Genomic DNA, 17,142 nt, shown 5'->3' with positions numbered 1-17,142 from the left:
CCCGCAGGGTTCCAAAAGTTATTTTCATTGTGGTACAGGGCTGATAACATTTGGTTTATTAGATGATGCTTTTTGGAGAATATGCGATATAGTCCTGGGGACCAGCCATACATCTGTTGAGCTCATTTCTTTTTGATGGTTTTCAGTTGTCTGGATGTATTAAAAGTCCCTGACAAGGGCTGTTAATGTTTAAGAATACACTTTATCTGTTTGTTCTTCTCTTTTCTTTGTTGAGTGTGCACACACGTGTGTGGGGGAGGGTGCACTCACCTGTGCATGCGCATGGAGGCCAAAGTTCCACTCTGGATATTTTTTTCTATTGCTTTCACGGTACCTGGAGCTCGCAGGTTGGGTGAGCTTGGCGGGCCAGCAACCTCTGGGATCTGCTCTTTGTCCTCACAGCTCTGGAGTTTCAGGTCGGGCTGCTGTACCTGGCTGTCATCGTGAGTGCCAGAGGTCTAAATGTGGATCCTCACTCCTGCACAGCAGACACTTTACCCTGTGATCCGTCTCCCTGGTTCTTTCATTCATTTTTTCATTAAGGAAGATTCCAGTGAATGACTACAGTGACTACTGTGGGCCAGATGGTTTCTATAGATACCATACCATGTCTCATGGGTACTTTTGAGATGCCACTTACTCTCTTTTGCTAGGTGAAGAAACTGAGGCCGAGCAAGAGTTTGCTTCTTGTCTAGAGTTTCACAATGACATACGACAAAGCTGGGGTTTGCACTTAAGACTACAAAAGGACAAAGCCTTTTCGCCCTCTTCCTTTCTTACTGTGTCTAGAGTCCTTAAGGGGCCCTTTCTAATCACTGTTACTATCTGCAACCTATCTGGGCTCCCCTCGCCTTCTTCAAGTAGGGATGCAGACCGTGACTGCTTCTCACCTACAAGGCAGGCTTTCACTACCCTTTTGTTTATTTTTATGTTAGTTTAGTACTATAAATACTAATACTCTAATACTCTCACATTGACCTGGTTCCAGTCATAGTACAAAAGTTGGCCACATCTTTCAACCAATAAAAAAAAAAAAAGGACATTTTATTTCTCCTTTTTTTTTTTCCTCGACTAATAAGGGAGATAACCTGGTCATTAAAGTATATTAAGGACATGAAGTCTCTATAGATTCTATTTTCACATAGGATTAATAGATAGCTTTTGTGGACAGAGAAAATAAGATGTTAAGGCATAGCCAAATTAATTTTGATTCACCCTGGAGCTGACGATTAGTTGCAAGAGTAATAAAGGCCACATTGCTGGGCTCATCACACGAAGCCAATCTTGTAACAGAGCGATTGTTCTGGTTGTGCTGGTGGCGTTGAAATCACCATGGCTTAGCATTTCTTAGAAGGTGGTCACAGGGCCCTTGTAAATAAATATCACTGGCTGCACATTTTATTTTAGGAACCTTATTTGCTTACCACGAAAATGGAGGTTTTTGCTCGTCTTTGAAGTCTGCTCAGCAAGAAAACCGTATTTCTAACCGAACAAAAGCTTTTAACTCTTGATAACTCTTGCCTTTGGTCACTTTTGGGCCTCTCTGCAATAACTTCCCATAAGCCCCACATATAGCAAACACTAGTGTCAGTAGATAGGGTTTTTTTTTTTTGAGTTAGAATTAATTGCAGGGATTTAAGGGAGACAGCATGCATTTATTAGGTTCCCAAAATTTGGGAAGCTTAAGGTTATATGAATGCAACTGCTTATGGTCCTGATTACTAGCAATGGTGGTTTAAAGTCTGCATGCATACTGGACATGATGGCCCATTCCCATAATCCCAGCACTTGACTTGGAGGGTAGAGGCAGGAGGATCAGGAATTTAAGGACTGGCTGGTTTGGGCTACATGAGATTCTTAAGGAAAAAAAGAAAAAGAATGCTGGAAGAAATCTACTAGAAAAGCTGTACCTGCTTTTAGATCGGTGGCATATCCGAAGTATTTATTTATTTATTTATTGACTCACTCTATTTCAGCAATAATTTATTGACTGTTTGCTGTACATTCTTTTAGGAGAGAGAAAAGGAACTAGATTGATCATGATCTTATTTGTTCTTAGAAACTTTTATAGAATTTATGGGAAAGCTGTCTGGACCAGAAAGTGTGCTTTAAGGGAAGGTTAAGGGAAGTTATTTTTAAATTCAAAATAACAGTGAGTTATTTTTAAATTCAACTTTCTTTTCTTTCATGTATTATCTTAGTTAGGGTTTCTATTGCTGTGAAGAGACACCATGATCATGACAGCTCTTATAAAGGAAAACATTTAACTGGGCCTAGCTTACAGTTTCAGAGGTTTAGTCCATTATCATCATGGTGGCATTCAGGCAGATACGGTGCTGGAGAAGGAGCTGAGAGTTCTACATCTTGATCCGAAGGCAGTAGGAGACTGTGTCACTGAGTCACTTGGAGAGGACACTCTCGTACCTGCTGAGCTGCCTGCAAGCTGTGCAGTGTGCTCTAAGTCCCAACTTTGTGAGCTGTCACCCGTGCTGGGGTGGGCTTTGGTGATGCAGCCGTCTTAGAGACATTTCCGGTTTTGTAAATAATCTCTCACTCATATTCTCATAAGTAACCTCAATTAAACTCATTGGTTCATCAAATTGGACTTCGGTGGTATCCATATGTTGGTCTGTCTTGGGCGTCCTATCTGGGGTGAGTTGATGTGTGTGTTGTGTCTTCCTAGAAAAAGTTTTGTCATACATTTCTCAAAATGGTTACTTAGCCAACTGATTTTTAAGTCTTTCTTCATTTTTATTGTGTATTTAGGATTAAACATTTCAGTTTAAATGTGGAATATATATTTGCATATATACTTACATTATATATGTATACATGTATATATATTTAATGACATAACTTCTTGACTTACTGATATTTATATGATCAATTCATAATAGTAAAACATAAGGATTGCATTTTTCTATTTATCTGACTTGCTACCACTGGGATGAAAGAATCTACTCTGTTATGATTCTAATCTTTTAAAAATTTTTGAGAATTCCTTCACAGATCCAAATATTACAGCTTTTATCAATGTTCTGAGTCTTGTTAAAAAGAATATATAGTCTGCATTCATTAAGTGTAATGTCTTATATATATATATATGATATATATATATGATATATATATATATATGTGACAATATGTCTCTATATATCAATCATGGAAATCTTTTAATTATTATTTTTTTACATCTTTGTCCCTACTGACATTCTTTTTGAGTGCTGGGATTAAAGGCATGAGTCACTATGATGGCAGCCATTACTAACTTCTGTGACTATCTGTTCTAGCTATGAGACAGGTATATTGAAGTTTATTATAGTTGTGGATTTGAATATTTTAGGGGTTTTGTTTATACAATCTCACTATGTAGCCCTATATGGCCTGGAGCTTGTTACGTAGACTAGACTGGCCTCAAACTTGTGGTGCTTCCCCATCTGCCTCCTGAGTGCTGGGATTACAGGGGTGCCACCATGTCCACTCTCAGGTCTGTCTCTTTTGCTCTGTATGTTTAGAAGCAATTGTAAGGGACACAAGTAAATCTGGCATCCTTCTAAACAGCACAGAATCTGCTATTGATATTTTTATTGTTAGGTTCCTCAAGTCTAGTAATGTTCTTTTTTTTTTAAGTCTTATTTATGTGTTAGTCATATAGCTAATGTAGCCTGTTTGGGCTAGTATTTTCATAGCATCTTCTCCCTCTTACCTTCAATCTTATATATTATATTTAAATGCATCTCTTTAGTATCTGTGTATATATATATATGTATTTATAGATATGTATTAAACACCTAGTGCAAAAATCTATTTTTAACCACAAATATCATGTTTGTTTACATAGAAGGAAACTGTTGATATGTGTGGGCCTTCATCTACCATCTCACTATTTTCCACTTGTCTCATAGTCTTTGTTCTTTTGAAAAAATCTCTTCTTTCTTTGCCTTTGGATTATTTTCTATGATCCCAAGTTCAACATTATCTTCCTGTTCTTCTATTATTTATCCTAAGGATTAGATTATGTATCCTGAAGTATCGAAGTCTAATATGTATCAGTATTTTCCCCTCATCCTCAGTAAAGTGAAGCTCAGAATAGCATCCCTCAAAGTGCGATTCGTAGAACGAGCAGCTGTTCTACGCACTGTTTCCAGTTAATGATTTCAGAAGCTTGAAACAGAATTGAAATCAACTACATCACCGGGCATGCTGTTTATTTCAGCTGACATTTTCGCAAATCATACCGCGCGTGCACGTGTGTGTGTGTGTGTGTGTGTGTGTGTGTGTGTGTGTGTGTGTGTTCAGCTCAAGATTTTATATATGCTAAGCATAGACTCTGCAATTGAGCTACACCCTCAGCTCAAATGATAACTTTCTAAATTAAGGAAGGAGTGTGTGGAATTAAATTTTGGAGCAAGCTTCTTATTTTGCTGTGGAGTGGTGTTTTGAGCAGCACTGCCTTAGAACACTGTGACCCGACTTAAACTAATGTCTAAAGCCAGATGTGCGCTTCTGTCATACCCCGTGATTCTGTTTTAAACCGCAGAGGACATTATTGCTGTGGCTTTATACATTTAGTATATTTTATATTTATCTACATATAACCTTGTGCTGCTCACTCCTATTTGAATCCCTAGGTTTTCATATGGGACCATTTTATTTCTGCTTAGAAATACTCTCAGGAGCTGAGGGGATGGCTCAATAGTAGCAGTACTTACATGCAAGAATAAGGACCTACATTTGGTTCTCCAGTGTCCCTATAAAAAAGCCTGGCATGGCTGAACATGTCTGTAACCCCAGCATTGGAGTGGGGGGTGGGCAGAGGTAGGTGGGTCCTGGGAGCTCCCTGACCAGCCAGCTTAGTCCCAACAGTGAGCTTTAGGCTCAATCAGAGACCTTATCTCAAGAGAATAGGGCAGAGAGCTCTAGGGGAAGACAGGTGTTCTCTAGACGTGTGGCTTCTGCATGTGGATGCACAGGTGCAGACTGCACACACGTGGACCTGTTCACACACACCACACGCACGCACCCTTCCCAAACACTTGTTAGTACCTTTCCTTAGTGTAAGATTTCTTGACAAACTATATTCATCTGGAAACATTTATTTCCTGGAGCTTTAAAGGATAATTTCACTGAGTGTGCATTTTCTCTCAATACTTTTAAGAAAACAACCTGCTATATATATTTTGGCTTCTTTGGTTTGAAAGCTGTGTATATCTTAACCGCGCCTGAGAGAGAAGTCCTCTTCCAACTATTATAAATGTCTCCTCTTGCTTTTCAAATGTCTTTACAATGATCTGCCTCTCATATTTTTCTTTCTTATATTGTGCTCGGGGTTCAGTGGAGTCATTAAGTCAGTTTCTAAGATATTTGGCTAACCTCTGACCTTTCTAATTCTCATGCTTTGAGACAGTGACTTTCATAAATAATAGGTCATTTCACCAGGCTTTGTCTATCTCTCATGCTCTGTTCTGAATATTTATTCTTTTTCTCTGGGCTTTAGTTTGGTTACAAAAGTATTTAGAGTTTTGGCTTCTAATTCACTAATTTCTTCTTTCCCTTTAGTTTGCTATGAAAGCTCTTTACTCAGATCTTAATTTTGGATGTAACATCTTCATTCCTATTTCATTTGATTCTTTTTAAGCTTTTTAGATTTCACCAAAATTCTTATTTTTTTATTTTATTCCCTTGATCATATTTAATTAAAATCTGCTATGCAGATCCTATACATGTCTATTTGTATTGTTTGTTATTTCCCTTAGATTTTGATCATTACTTTCTGTGTCTTAAAAGTCTAGTTATTTTAGAGTGTGTTTTAGACACTGTATATGAAAAAATGTAGTGAAGACTTAAGGCCTCAGACACTTTCACCTCTCCTTATGGAAAGAACATATTTGATTCTGGAAAATGCTAGGGGATACTTAATTCCTTATCACCCCACTTTAGTCAGGAATTGAGAATATTTGAACTTCAATCTCTGTATAAAGATGTCTTTTTTCCTTTTACCTTTCTTTAAGGATATAGAACCTCAGAGTCTGTGGCAGTTGGTTTCATCTTTCCATTTAACTGGGCCACTGTAGCTAAACATTGTATTGTGCCAATATTAGTTTAAATGTTACTATGTGCCTTCCTGGAGTTTGTTTGTTTCTCTTTAGGTGAGAGTAACATTTAATCCAATAAATTTTAAGTAAAGCAGATTGCCTTTAGTCAGGAATTGGAAAAAAGGTGTCACTGATGTGCTACACATAGTGTCTTCCTGTTTTCTCAGAAAGAGCTCTTTAGTAGATGCTTCCCTGCACGATGATGCACCTATGGGTGAGTTTGGAACACACTGGTTCAGAGAAAAGACTGAGGTCTCCAGATTGACTTTAGACAATCGGTTCTTCTCTAGATTTATATCTTGCCGATTTTCCCTGAAGATTCTGGATTTGCCCATCAAATTCTTAAACGTGTGTGTGAGTGTCCTATTGATTATTTTCCTCTAGAGAATCCTAACATAAGACCCCAAAAGCACAACAGGAATTTACAGGGGCCCCTTTTCTTAGCAGGCTCAAAACTCTTAACTTCTGTTGCTCTGAAAGTTTACTGAAGACTCTGCTCAGTTTCTTGGCCTCTTGGCCATGTCTATATAAATTGGAAATTTCCCTAGAGGGAAAACGACCCCAGGCACCAGGCTCATATTCATTTCCTTCTCTTTTGGGGTTTTGGTTCTCATAATGATTACCTGCCATGCTAGTCTCTGGTGCTGTCGAGTAGATATTTTCTTAGCTTTCTGAGTTGCTCTCCATCAGATACTTGATCTGGCTTATCTACTCTGTCATTTCCAGAGTGCCTTCCTGGGACAAATGTCTGTCCTTCTTGAAGAAAATCTAGGCAGGAAATCAGAAGAACTCAGTTTTGCTTTTATTAACTTCATACCTAAGGTGAGAAAGCAGGAAAGAGGTGGGATACATTAGCAGAGAACTCAGAAAACAAACCACTGCAGGGGAGAAGACCTGGTATTATCGAGTATACAGATAACATTTAAAGTGATAGAAATGAATGAGATAGCTTAAAGAGAAAGTCTCAACAAAGATGTGGTGTGTGTGTGTGTGTGTGTGTGTGTGTGTGTGTGTGTGTGTGTGTGTGTGTGTTGGGAGCCCAGTGCAGGAGAGCACATTAGTTAGAGGAGGAGATTTGAGTGACATGTTGGAGGTGTTTGCCAGGTGAGAATATGGAATCATACAAGCGAAGAAAAAAGAGGATTTAAAGGAGTAGAGGATGGCCACAGTGATTGATGTGAGGACAAGTGTTACAAAATGGGCTTAAAAAGTTTCTGAGTGGTGAAGTCTCATGAATGTACCAAGGCACTTGATAAACGGCCATACTTCGCAGCTGAGTGGGTGGACAGCCGCAGCAAGAGTGATTCAGGGATGTGGGAGGCCTGCCCAGCAGCAATCACCTGGGTGCCTTTCAATCTCTAATCTGATAATGAGTTCCATGCCACGGTCCACCTGAAAGACGAATTTGAAGCCTTTGCTCTGTCCTTTTGGCAAATGATTTGGGTAATGCCTGTCAAGAGCATAGAAAGATGGTGGTGTTCCTACTTTGTCCCGATCTTCTCAGCTCTTCGGGGAAGCAAACGCGTACTTCTTCAAACTTGCACACAGCTGCAATCTGGAGGTGAGCTTTCATTGTCCACCCACGCAGAACTCAGTTGGATTCCTCACCACAGGCGGGAGGCAGTCAGTGGGAATGCACATTTCTCATCCTAAATTGAAGGCTCTCCCATGACAAGCTTTTACTGTTTTGAAATTTCAGTGAAGTTTTTTTAAAAATAGGTTTTGGTCCAGAGGAATGTTAAGACTAAGGTAAAACCCATTGTTTCTACTTGGCAATGTCTCAGGAAAGTCCAGGGTCAAGGACTGAAGAGAGGTGTCGGTAATATGCTGCACACGTGGACTCTTCATTTCCTAGGAAGGGTTAAAGCGTGCTTGCCTCCCTGTGGGAGCGTGTTTGTGTATTTAGGGTGAGTTTGACAACAGGGACGTGCTTGCAGCCATTTCAACTATGGTGAAAAGAGGCAAATGGGTAGAAAGAAAAGCAGTGACCCCCAAACCCATTTCCCTGTAGGTAAGCCTGGGGTAAAATAGGTCCTTCTCTGAGCCTATAGACTTGGAATCATGGGTAAAATGAATTTACTTACTTCTTTAATTTATCCGATTCCTACCTGATGAGGCAAGAAGAGCCCATGAGTTAGGCATAAATTATAACAAACTGGTTCATTTAAAGAGAACTCTTTAGATATATACCATTCTGCTACTTTGGGGAAAGCTATTTGGACATAGTTTAAGGCACCATTAAATATGATCTTTAATCAGTGCAATCTCAGCCAAGCTGTCTAACGCTGCTTATTTGGCGACTCTTGATGGTTATTAAAGAGGCTCTATTTATATATGGTAATACCTTCATGAAGGAGATTAAATAATTTGTTGAGTTATTGGAGAGATAGTACAATCCTGAAATATGTTCATTCTGGGTATTGAGTCATTTAATCTCTCTGATTTTTGATCCTTAAATTAAAATTAGGAGCAACAGAAGGCTTGTCCTGCCTGCACTACTGCATTATAAAGAAAATCAAGCAGGAGAATGCATGGGAGACTCTTCTAGATCAATGTAGGACTTGGCTTATTACACTGTATTTAAAACTTTTCTGGAAGCCATGACAAAAGCTTTACCTCTCATCAATCACCAGTGTGGGGTGAGGCTGTCTGTACATTAGAACAATGTCCAGAACCTAGAACTACTCAGAACTATTACAGACTCTGAGAAATTCTCAGAAGACTAGTATAAGTTCCAAGGAAAATAACTATGGGCTCCAACTGCGAAGGTTTTAAGATTAGCCATTTTGACATTACAGAAAGAAAAATACATTTCCTTTGGCCAGTGATGGCCTAGAGTAAACAATTCTGCCCACACCAGATCTATATAAGGAAGAGAGAGGGGTTCAGAGAAGGAAAAGGAAAGAGGAGGGATGAGAAAGAGGAGGAGGGGAATGGGAAGAAGGAGGAAGAGGAGGAGTAAAGATGAGAAGGAGGAAGAGGAAGAAGAGATTGTTGAAGAATGAGAACACAAAGGAATATTGGAAAGTACTAATGTGTCAGACACCCTCCCCCCCCCCCAGCCCTTGTAGTTTTAACTGGTTATTTGCTAAACTTTATAGACCATCTCCGGCATTGGGGCATTCTGTGGTTACTCAATTGCTACCAGATAGTCCTTCAAACATCCTGACTTTGTCCTGGGACCTGTATCAGCAGCTCTGAGAATTTTGAAACTCAGGCCTATTTCAAGCTGGGGTGAGGGGCTCGCTTGAAATGGGGATGCTTTGGTTCTTCGATGGTAAGTTTCCCATTTGGCGCTGACACAGATCATGTTCCTCAGTCACTGCTCTCTTCCTGCTCAGTTGAGATACCAGCTCATCAGGGCAAAGAGCCATCTCAAAGCTGAAATGTGAGGAAGCTAACCTCAAGGCATGAGACAAAGTGTGTGAGAGACACCACACTTCAGTCATTTATCAGCTACTCCTGCTTGATGAGGTGATCAGGGCTGGCAGGTCAGGCACAGGGCTTTGAGGAATCTACCTAGAAGGTTCTAGGTGCCTGCTGTAAGGCGATTAGAATAGGCACACACACAACGGCTCTTATTCATCCTCCCTATTATGGTCCAAATCTAAAACTTTCTCCTTGCCAACCATGGTTCATTTTGAGTACATGTTTCCCTGCTGCGGTTATTATTTTGGGAGGCTCTGGGATCTTTAGCAGGTGGAACCTAGCTGGAAGAAGTAGGTAACCAGGGGGAGGCCTTTCAAAGTCACATACAGACCTTACCTTGGTTCTGTTGTTTTTTTTTTTTTTTTTTGTTTTTTTGTTTTTTGTTTTTTGAGACAGGGTTTCTCTGTGTAGCTTTGCGCCTTTCCTGGAGCTCACTTGGTAGCCCAGGCTGGCCTCGAACTCACAGAGATCCGCCTGGCTCTGCCTCCCGAGTGCTGGGATTAAAGGCGTGCGCCACCACCGCCCGGCCTTACCTTGGTTCTGGCCTGCCCTGTTTCCTGGTACACCACTGTGTATAATCTCTTATACTTGCTCCTCCTAGTACAGAGAGTCTCTGCCCTCCCTTCTCTCCTGTGATGGACTGAAACCCTTCTGAAACGGAGGCAGAATTAATCTTTCCTCATGTAAATTATTTCTTCTGGGTATTCTGGTCACAGCAATGCAAAGGGAATGAATACACTCCCCGTACCACAGTCAGGAAACTATCCTACAGGGATGTAAATACTATCAAGTTCACGCTCTGAGTCAGCACTGAAATCCACATCCTTTTTCCAGGTGGAAACTCCAGACCTTATTGGCTTGGAGCTACTTTACCAGAGTTTCATTCCTGAAAATGTTTGGTAAAGCTGTTGGAGATTAAATCAACAGATACTGGCCCAGGACTTCAAGGTGAGGACATTACTTTCTTGAGGCATACACTGAGTGGCCTTTGCAGAAATTTAGTGGTGATGCCTCACAGTATGGAAGGCTGGAAACCTAACATAAAGGTGTTGACAGGGCTTCTTCCCTCAGAAGGCTGAGAATCTGTTTCGTGTCCACCCTCTAGTTTCTGGTGGCTTGCTGGCATTTAAAAAAATCACTTACTAGCTTGCAAAACACTCATCATTCTAAGTTCATGTGGTATTTTCCCTTTGTGCATATATGTATGTCACGTTGTCTGCGTTTCCTCTTTTCATATGGACACTATTGCCTTGGATTAGAACCTGTTTTAATGATGCCATGTTAACTTGATCGTATCATCTTCAAAGACTTATTTTTAAATAAAGTCATAGTCTGCAATACTAAGGGTTATGACTTCAACATAATTTAACTTATAGAGAAATTCAGTTTTTCTCAAGTATCTGGACTCTGGCTTTGGAGCTATAATCTAATAATTTTCTTAATGACATTACATCTAGCACTGGAGTTGACCTGTCAGGACATTTCCAGTAATAGACAATGCATGTGAATTCTATATTTATTGTGTGAAATATGTCTTGCTGTGGTTTAGAGACTGGGGAGTGGCCAGCAAGAGGCAATGCTCTGTTTCAGAGAATGAGTCTTGTAAAACTGAGAGTGAGATTGTGCCATGGTCTTACTACAGGAATGGATCCAGACCACTCCAGGCTGGTCAATTGGTCAGATGCCCTAGGATGAGGTTTCTCTACAGACCATGTGGCTGTAGGCATCAGGAAATGCCAGGAAACAGCCATGTTCTCTACCACTGGGCAGAGCACAAAAGCGTGTGAGGTGGATAGAACTCTTTTACAATTGCCTAAGAACTCTGCTTCCCCAGGGAGGAAAATCAGTTAAATTTGTCTTTGGTGCTCTCCACTTTTTCTTCACAGTTCCTCTGTGCTGTTGTGGCACAATCCTTTCCAATTCCCTCAAGCACCCGGGACTGAGCTCTGCCCCTCTCCTTGTGAAAGAAATTCTTTTCTTTTCCTTTTGTTTTGTTTTTTTAGGACAGGGTTTCTCTGTGTAGCCTTGGTTGTCCTGAAACTCACTCTATAGACCAGGCTGGCCTGGAACTCAGAGATCCGCCTGCCTCTGCCTCCCTAGTGCTGGGATTAAGGGTGTGCACCACCACTGCCTGGTGAAAGTAATTCTTAATGAGAGAGCTAAAATATATAGATTCACATTTAGATCAAGACGGCTGCTATGAGTTTAGAGTGGCTTCTGTCTTTAATGTAGCACAGATGATTAACAAGGCCTTTAATTGGAGGAGCAAAGTTCTAAGGCTGTAAGATGGGTCCTTCGGGTCCTTCAGACACCTCTTTTATTAACTAATCAGCCCCTAAATTAAAATTAATTCATCCTCTACAATTGTCAGTGATCCAGAGATGTGCTGATCACATTAGCAATTTTTCTTTAGTTTTAGGAAGAGGTAAGATAAAAAGTTATGAGTATATCATCTAAACTTGTCTGCAGCGCCCAGCCTACCTGCCTTTGTGCTGTTCGGCTGCGTCTGTCTAGGATCTGACAGGACAGGACTTGCTATGCAGTCCTTATTCAACCCCTTTTCTTAGTCGGCTTGGAGATATGAATACCAATTCTGTTTATTCTTGGGTGTTTCCTTTCCACCATGATCTCCATGACCATGTCCAGTAATGCTGAACCACTGTAGGAGAATGGTTCCCTTCTTTTAAGAGTGAAATCCACATTTCCTCTTGACGGCCCTCTGTCTCCCTCAGCCTTTTGACTAACTCAATCAAAGAGGAGAGGTGTACAGAGCTTGACACAGGTTAGGAGCCTGATGGAGTTGCTAAAGATGGCCCTGGCTGAACTTTGCATGGCTGTCTCAACTCTCATCTGTCCATCATGGTTCAGAGACATAGCTTACTCAACCCCGAAGGTGGTTATCAGCTACCAGGAGGCCTCCATGATCTGACCCATCACCCCAAACTTCACAGTATCTTCAGGATAACAGAAAATCCTGGCTTGGTTTTCTCTTTTCCTCTGTCAATTAACCTCACATCTGGACAGACCACATTGGCAAGTGTTGGATACGGGCAATAGGACCAGCAGATAATAAATAATGCAATGAAAAATACATCCCAGTAAGCCCAAGTACTGTGGATGGAGAGTTTAGTAAGTATCACATGTTTACAGACACTTAGTACCTTGTATTATCATCACAGAGGCTAATTTATTCTGCTTTAAAAATTATTTTCTGTGGAAAGTATGGTTGGGGAGCTAGGAGTTCTTAGGAGACCAATCCAAAAATCATATCTAACTAGCTTCTCCTGGATAAACCATTTTTAACTTGATTTTCAGTTCGTTGACTTTCTTTGGCCTTGCCAGTAGGTGCCATTACATGGGTTGAGAACTCTCACAGAGAACGGAAAGATGAAGACTCAATTCCTTGAAAATAAGTTTTATGTTCTCAGTAGACACCCAAAGGCATTAAATTCTCATTTGGTTAGGTGAATTCTTTCAGGGCCATGCTGAAATTTGTTAACAGCTTGTTGCCTGCCCACCCACACTCTTTGATTTGGTGTATAATGATGCTTAATTAATTTTTGAATTAGAAATGTAAATACACCAACCCTTCCCAACATCATAACCTCTCATTCTAAAAACATATCTAAAAATGCAGTCTCTCAAGTCAGGGAAATGGCTCACTTGGTAAGGTGCTTGCTGCAACGTGAAGACCCGAGGTTAGTCTCCAGCACCACACAGGAGCAAGGCGGGGATTCCTGAGGATCAGTGAGCTCCAGATTCAGCGAGACTCTGCCTCAAAAAATGTGAAGAGTGATTGAAGACTCAATATGACTTTTGTCCTCCACATTCATGGGAACGCATGTGCGCATGTACCCCCACCCCCACCCCAAGTACCTTCCTATTATTAACACATTTTCCAGATTCTGTCCATTAAAGGCAGCCAAAGCCAATAGTTTCTCATATGCATGTTCATTCATCTACTAAGATTAAATAGTATGTCAGTCACCCATCCATCATCTGTCTATATCCATACCAACCCACCATCTATCTATCTATTATTATATCTATCATTAACCTAATTCTTTGTAATGGCTATACAACATTCATTTTATGAATATTTCATGATTTATTCAGGTCGCTGTTGATATTTGCATGTTTTGCCTGAAGTGATTTCTGAGATGCGTGTGGGAGAGGATGCAACAAATCCGGATTTTATTTTGATACTAGGGCATAACCTTCTAGACCATGGGGACAACAATGGGGCTATTGCAAAAGCTGGGAAGAGGAGAGAACTGTCGTCAGAGAACAGGTGTCTCATGGGAAACTGGGTGACGTATTGCTACGAGACATGATTTCACTCTTTTCTCTACTTTCTTAGGAAATTCCAAGCAAAGCAGACACCATTGACAAATGCATTAGATGCTTACTTACTGTTCAGCAGCAATTATTGTATATTTTCTATACATACTGGTTTAGGGAGACAGCCGTGCATAGAACAATGCCCTTGCTGTAATGCCGCTTGCATTCATGGGAGGGCATAGAGTTAAAATCTAGGGCACAAATAACTTTCCTGAAGACAACTAAATCAGGGCATGGGGCTTGGGAGAAATGGAGGCTGTTTGAGTTGCTTTCTGGAGATGGGGAGCAGATGATGATGCCTCATTGCTGGGTGGGCTTGGAGTGGACACTGAGGCCACCTGCCAGTCCCTGACAGTCCCTCACGTACTCCTATTCACATTTACACACTGGGAAGCCCCACTGCCCTCCCCATAGCCAAGAATAAAGACTTATCTTCTTCCTGGGCATTTGCTGGAACTCCTTGCGGGGAGGATAAAGATATGAACATAGATACAGCCTGAATAAGGGGAAGGTTGCCTTAGGGAAAATGTGAATATTCTACCAGTAGATTAATTCAGCACCCCTGAATTAACATAGGGTTTCTCATCATTCACTGTTTAGCAGGGGGCAGGGAAAATTATTCATTATTAAACATGAGCTGAAATGAAAACGCCACACTTTGTAAAACATGCAAGGTTACCTACTATGGTAACTGCTTGTGGAGTTTTAATGTGTCTGCAGCATGGCTAATTAATTTGCTCTGAGCTTCACTGGAATTCTTATTTGAGATGATTGTCTTGGTAACTGAAATGCATCACAGAGAGCAGGAACATTAGAAATGCCATTTAGGGGCTGCTGTAACAATCAGCCCTTTCCAGGACTTCCCCAGCCTCCAGCAGTCAGTACTACCCCCGGCCCCCGTCTAGTTATTCCAGCATTGTAGGGTGGGCACCATTTGCTAGAGGTTGCACAGCTTTGACTACAGTATGGTGTTGTGGGTTAGCATATGTGATCTCAGGTCAGACCTGTAAAGGATCTCACATTAACTAGCAGCCACTTACTCTGTGATCTCGGGCATTTAACGGCACTGTTCCCTTCCCTGTAAACTTTGAATGATTTTAGTACCAGAAATACTGCAAAGGGTAGGTACATCAGGTGCACTTTCAAAGCCCCCAGTTCATGTCACTAAGTGAATCCTCTGCTTTCTTCTCTGTCCTACCCGCTTCTTCTCTTCATTTAAATTATCAACATTCCTCTTTCTCGTTTGTGCGTGTTTTTAGACGTGCAATTTGTGTGTTGAGATTTGAAGCACTGTGTCCAAACTGGGCAAAGTAGAAAGGACAATATTGACATAACCATCTTCTAAGGCCTCAAAGAAGCAAGAAGCTGGGTGACCTGAGCCCTGGTTGGGGCTTTGCTGTGGCTGTTAGACTAGGGTAAGCCCCTTCACTGGCCCCCACTCTCCTCCTTGGTAGGACAGAGAGGAAGAAATCAGTATCTCTCAGGTTCCATCCCATTCTCAAAGAAGTGGAGTCTAAATAAATGACTACAGTTAGATAAATTAGGGTGTGTTTGTCAGAAAGAATAGGAAAGAAATGATTAACAGTTCCTTAATCAAATTGGATAGACTTGGAAAAATCAAAGAAATCTTAGCATACAGTATCCAGCATTATCTATGAAAGATTTTGCAACCAAGCTGGAGTAGTTTGTCTTTGTATCTTCTAAAGTGAGCTCATTTACTAATACGCTTATGTGTATATAGTGCCCTTAACACCACTGGGACATTTTCCAAGGTCAAAGTGGTATCTTATAAATCTTTGTATCTTCTGGATTAATAGCTTGCTATTTTGCTAAATGAGTATCTGTCAATGTAAGTGAAAAATAAGAAAACAATACAGGGTCCTGGGTAACCATCGTATTATCCAGTACTATACCACCTTTATGTCTTTGGTCTACCAGTAACTTACAAATTAGTACATTGTTGAGATTACTATTTTAGTCTAATGGTTTGCATATATAATTCCTTGGAAGCTCTTAATGCATCACAATTGTTATTAAATAACAATTAACCTTGTGAACAGAGGAGAAGTCACAAGCGTTATTTATTACTTGGCCAGTTTCAATAAAGATCTACTGTGCTAATCGTTTTTCATGGAGACAGCTGCCATCAGTTAAATAAAAACATCATTAAGTGGCAACCGTAAGTATCAATAGCGGGATAAGCTACTGGTTTTCTGCTTGTTGACAGGCATTAGCTGGTTTATGAGGATCCATTCTGATAGCTTTCTGTTGTATGGTAGTATTTTATGGCTGTCTGTTAAACACATCCACATCCACAAATGTTTACTGAATCTTGTTGAAGGGCACGTTAACAACCTTTTACCAAATGTTTTTCAAACGGTGGCCAAAGATCTCTTGGGAGTTTCTGTGAGTCTTTTAAGGGACTTTCTAGATGTTGGAAGGTCTGTGACAGAGGAGGATTTTCTGCATGAAACAGTAGGACCTTTTGACTTAATTTTTGACTTAGCTGTCTTAATTCAGAGTTCATTTTGGTACAGTCGTTGTAAGGTGGCATGCCACAGCTGTACAAATCAACCTTATAAAGTCATAACACCCAGGTACATATCAGCAATAATATGTAATGGCTACTGTTTATTTTATAAAAATTTTTTCATACCATATATTAGGATCAAGCTTTTCCCTCCTTACTGCTTTCCAGATCGGTTTTGGGGAGCAACCAGTAGTTTTGGCAACAGTCTGAGATGTTTAGGGGTGTTCATGAGCACTTGTGGCTAATGATTCAACTAGATGTAACCAATTCCTAGAACTGGACACTTCACTTGGTGGTGAATATATCTAGTTCAGGACACTGTCTTCTCTATTATTTGGTGACTTCTTTTAAGTTCTTTCATATATGCAGATATTTTAGGAAACTTTTACAGTTCTACATTTCCCACATGGTCCTTGAAATGGCCCTTGGTGTTAGTTGTCCCTCCCTATAATCTCTTCCTTCTTCCTCCCCGTTTAATACTTCCATTCCAGTATTCCCCTTATATCTTCATAACTGTATGCATCTATTACTGTTCCTGGGGAGATCTTCCCCTCCTCCCTCCTCCCTTACTCCATATCTAACCTCTGGGATTACACAGATGGTAGTTCACCTATCAAAGGTTTAAAAACTAACATTCACATATAAAAGAAAACATACAGTATTTGTCCTTGTGGGTTTGGATTATCTCACTTGGGATTTTTTTTCTAGCTCCATTCATTTTAACTGGGCATTTCATAATTCCATTTT

This window comes from Peromyscus maniculatus, chromosome 14 (genome assembly GCF_049852395.1).
Source record: "Peromyscus maniculatus bairdii isolate BWxNUB_F1_BW_parent chromosome 14, HU_Pman_BW_mat_3.1, whole genome shotgun sequence".
Taxonomy (NCBI): Eukaryota; Metazoa; Chordata; class Mammalia; order Rodentia; family Cricetidae; genus Peromyscus; species Peromyscus maniculatus.
This window is presented reverse-complemented; position numbering follows the sequence as displayed.